The sequence below is a fragment of the Prionailurus bengalensis genome, chromosome X (assembly GCF_016509475.1).
Source record: "Prionailurus bengalensis isolate Pbe53 chromosome X, Fcat_Pben_1.1_paternal_pri, whole genome shotgun sequence".
Taxonomy (NCBI): Eukaryota; Metazoa; Chordata; class Mammalia; order Carnivora; family Felidae; genus Prionailurus; species Prionailurus bengalensis.
The window spans coordinates 109,606,457-109,610,703 of record NC_057361.1 but is presented as its reverse complement, the minus strand read 5'-3'; the positions used below and the strand labels follow the sequence as shown (position 1 = coordinate 109,610,703).

Genomic DNA, 4,247 nt, shown 5'->3' with positions numbered 1-4,247 from the left:
AGAAGAGGGCACCAGGACAAGGCTTGTGGGCATATCTGGAGCACTACTGCCATCGTGAGGAAATAGTTTCAAAACACCCTAAGTTGTTACAGCTTTCTTTGTGAGGCCTACTAGTTGGCTGGAGCAACTGTTGACACTGAAGCTTTCCGGTGCACCCAATTCGTTGGAGACCCACTGCTTGGAACTAGGAAGATCTAGGAGTTGAACCAACCCGTCATGCAAAGAAGGTTTAGTTGTTTTTCTACTGGAGCAGATGGGCATAAACAGATGAGCACCAAAGCAGTGAAAAGAATCGAAGATTAATCTACATTTTAAAAGTCCTTGTCTGTTGGAGGTGGCATTACCTGTGCTCTTGTTTCATTCACTTCATAAATGGCTCTTATAGCAGGTATATTATAAAGAAGTGTTATTGTTTCTAGAAGTGTAAAACCAGGTGGCAAATGTGACATCAATGAAAATGGTGGAATTGGAAACTTGAGTTCTGTATCCTTCCACAAAAGCAACTGAAAACACTCAACAAGCTAGAAGTAGAAGGGAATTTCCTCTACATGATAAGGGACATTTGTGAAAAACCCACAGCTGATAGTATCCTCAGAGATAGAAGACAAAAATAGTGAAAGACTTTACTTCTAAGATCAGGAACAAGTTAAGAATGCCCACTGTTGCCAATTCTGTTGAACATTGTACTAGAAGGTGTGTCCAGGAAAATTAGGCAGAATATCCACAAGAAATACAAATTAGAAAGGAAGAAGTAAAATTATCTCCGTTCACAATAACTTAACTATATGTAAAGAAAATTCTAAGAAATCCACAAAAGTAATATAGGTACTAATTAATGAATTCAGCAAGTACTACAGGATAGAAAAGCAACTCACAGAAATCAATGTATTTGTATATACTAGCAAAGAACAATCTGAAAATGAATTTAAGAAAATTCTGTTCACAGTAACATCAGAATGAATAATATACTTAGGACAACATTTGACTAAAGAGATGAAAAACTTGTACATTAAAAATTGCCAAAGGAATTAAAGATGGCCTAAATACATATCCTTTGTTTATAGGTTGGAAGATTAAATATTGTTAAGGAGGCAGTACCACCCAAAGAGATCTATAGGTTCAATATAATCTCTATCATTATCCCAGCAACTGGTTTTGCAGAAAATGTGTATGGAATTGCATAAAACTTCTGTAGCCAAAACAATCTTGATTATGGAAAAACCAAGCTGGAGGTGGCCCTTCCATATTTCAAAAATTATTACAAAGCTACTGTAATGAAAGCAGTGTGGTACTCAAATAAGAATGGACACATGAGAGTACCTGGCTGGCTCAGTCAGAAGAGCATTTGACTGTTGATCTCAGGGTTGTGAGTTCAAGCCCCACGTGGGGTGTAGAGATTACTTAAATAAAACATGAAAAATAGACACATGGATCAATAAAAAAATTGAGAGCACAGAACAACCCCATACACTATGGTCATTGATTTTCAACAAAGGTGTCAAGGTCATTCAATGGGCAAAGAACAGTCTCTAACAAATGTTGCTGAGACAACTGGATATCCATATAGAGAAGAATTATTATAGAGAAGTAGACCCCTACTTCACACCATATGCAGAAATTAACTCTACATGGGTGAAAGTTCTAAAAGTAAAAAGTGAAAGTATAAAACTTTAGAGGAAAATATAACAGCAAATCTTCATGACCATGAATTGATAATGGTTTCATAGATATGCCACCAAAAGCACAGGCAACAAAATAAAAAATAACTGAACTTCATCAAAATTAAAAAAACTTGTGCATCAAAAGACACCATGAAGACAGTAAAAAGACTATGTACAGTATGGGAAAAATATTAGTAAATCATTTATCTGACAAAGTTCTAATATCCATATATAAGGAACTTTTACAGCTTAACAAAAAGACAAATAACTCAATTAAAAGGAACAGGTAAAGGACTTGAATATACATTTTTCCAAAGAAGATAGATGAATGGCCAAAAAGCACATGAAAAGATGCATGAACATACTCAAGATAGAAATGTAAATTAAAACCACCAAGTGATACCACTTCATGGCTAGTAGAATGGCTACAATAATAACAATAAAAAAAACTTACAAGTATTGGTGAGGATGTGGAGAAATTGGAACCCTCATACAGTGGTCGAGGGAATGCAAAATGTGCAGCAGCTATGGAAAAAGTTTGGCAGTGCTTAAATTTAAACAGAATTACCATAGGCCACAAAATTCTTTCAAAAATTTTACTATCACAACTTTGTGTCCGAAGGCAAGATCCTTTCATTTGAAGATAATAAGAATTTCAGGTTAACTATGAAAATAAAAGACTATTTGGAGTTCTTTTAGAGTTTACAAACTGCAAAAAACCAAATTAAAGTAAATATTTAATTAAATCTGAGTCTAGTTCCAAACAATGCAAGCCAAAAAAAAAAAAAAAAAAAAAGCCTCATTTTAAGATGATCCTTAATCATAGGTCACTCACCCAGGGATATTGCTAAATGTGTGACAGACAAGTAAAGCAGAAAGGCTAAATAAAAAAAAATAAAAAAAAAAAGTTACCATATGATCCAGCAATTCCACTCCTAGGTATATACCCAAAATAATTGAAAACAAGTACATGTATACACATGTTCATAGCAGCCTATTCACAACAGCCAAAATGTGGACTCAAGCAATGTGACACACACGTATAATAGATATTATTCTGCCATAAAAAGAAATGAAGTATTGAAGCTGTTACTACATGGATCTTGAAAACATTATGCTAAGGAAAAAAGGAAAGCCACAAAAAGGCACATATGGTACAATTCCATTTATATGAAATAACCAGAGTAGGTAATTTTGGAGAGGCAATAAGCAGATTAGTGTTTGCCAGGGGCTGAGCAGAAAAGGGAATGGAAAAAGACTATTTAATGGGTCTTGGGTCTCCTTTCAGGGTAATGAAAATGATTTGGAAGGAGATAGAGATAATACTGGCACAGCATTGTGAATGTAATAAATGCATTGAATTATACCCACTAAAATGGTATAATGCATGAATTTTACCTCCATTTTAAAAAATGGCAATATTTTTAAACATGTCAGTATTCCAAAGAATTATTAATGATATTTGAAAAACATTCAGGCATAATAAAGAACACTTGCTTTAACAATTATTGTACTGGGGAATTTAAACAGTATTTTATAAAAGTACAGATCCTTTTGTAGTTCATAAGCATGATGATTGGGTGTTCACGCCGTTGTGTGACATGTGCCACCTTAAACCTTGCTCTGACATCAGCACATTACCCGTCTGATGTTAAAAAAAAAACAGTACGTATTATATGTGCATAAGGAAAGGATGATAATAAATGGCAAAGACATTTTGAAAGTGATTATTTCTTCTCACTGATGGTCCATATACCATATATTTTTGATTATAATTTTTTAAATGTGTTCTAGAATAAAATACAAGAAAATTCAAACACTCAAAAATATACATTGATACATTGATGAAATGATATAAGGTGGTACTAAAGACTTTGTGCAAAAGTACAAATAAGTTCTGTGTCTCAGTTACTAATGAGGAAATACCATAAGACTAATAATCCTTAAGCAAAATATAGTGACAAACATACACAATAAAGTCATAGGAAATTGCCTTAAGGCCATTTAATGGCATAGAAAATGCTTGTTTCCCAATGATACAATGACACCATTAGACAAAATCATGCGTCCCATTTGGAATTTATAGTAATTTAAGTATGTGTCACTCCTAGTAGGTATTGTCTGGTATTCAGGCTTGAGAACTATCTGGACCTTACCCGTAGATCTCCACCAAATGGCTACCTCCAACTCAACACACAGGCCTAATACTTGCAGACCCCGGGAAACTCGGGAAGTGAGATAATAACCACTGGGCCTATTGCCTAGGTTTGCTCTTCTTCAAGCCCTTAAGTATAATCATTTTCTTTTGCCCCCTGATACCATCTCCCCAAAATTGATAGCTTGAGAAAATGCTAGAGATACAATACTGAGTAAAGAGCAGATGTAGGAAACGTTATCAAATAGAAACCAAACTCTGGAAAAGAGAAATGCCAGACAAGAGTAGGTGTCTCAGAAGTCAGTTTGATATCTAATGGAAACTGAAAGCAAAACGCTAAGATGCAGTTTCTGAGCAGGTTTCCTCAAACTGAGCAAAATACAAGGCAGCCATATTTTCTGGTGTCTTTGCGGCTCCACGGTGTTTTTTCA

At 34.7% G+C, this 4,247-nt stretch overlaps 1 non-coding gene across 1 annotated transcript; it reads left to right on the top strand.

Moving 5' to 3' along the window:
* The first annotated feature begins 3,209 nt into the window (after positions 1 to 3,209).
* On the top strand, positions 3,210 to 3,312 carry LOC122478148. The gene has a single exon (XR_006295897.1). It is a non-coding gene; the product is annotated as a small nucleolar RNA U13 (small nucleolar RNA).
* Positions 3,313 to 4,247: the final 935 nt, after the last annotated feature.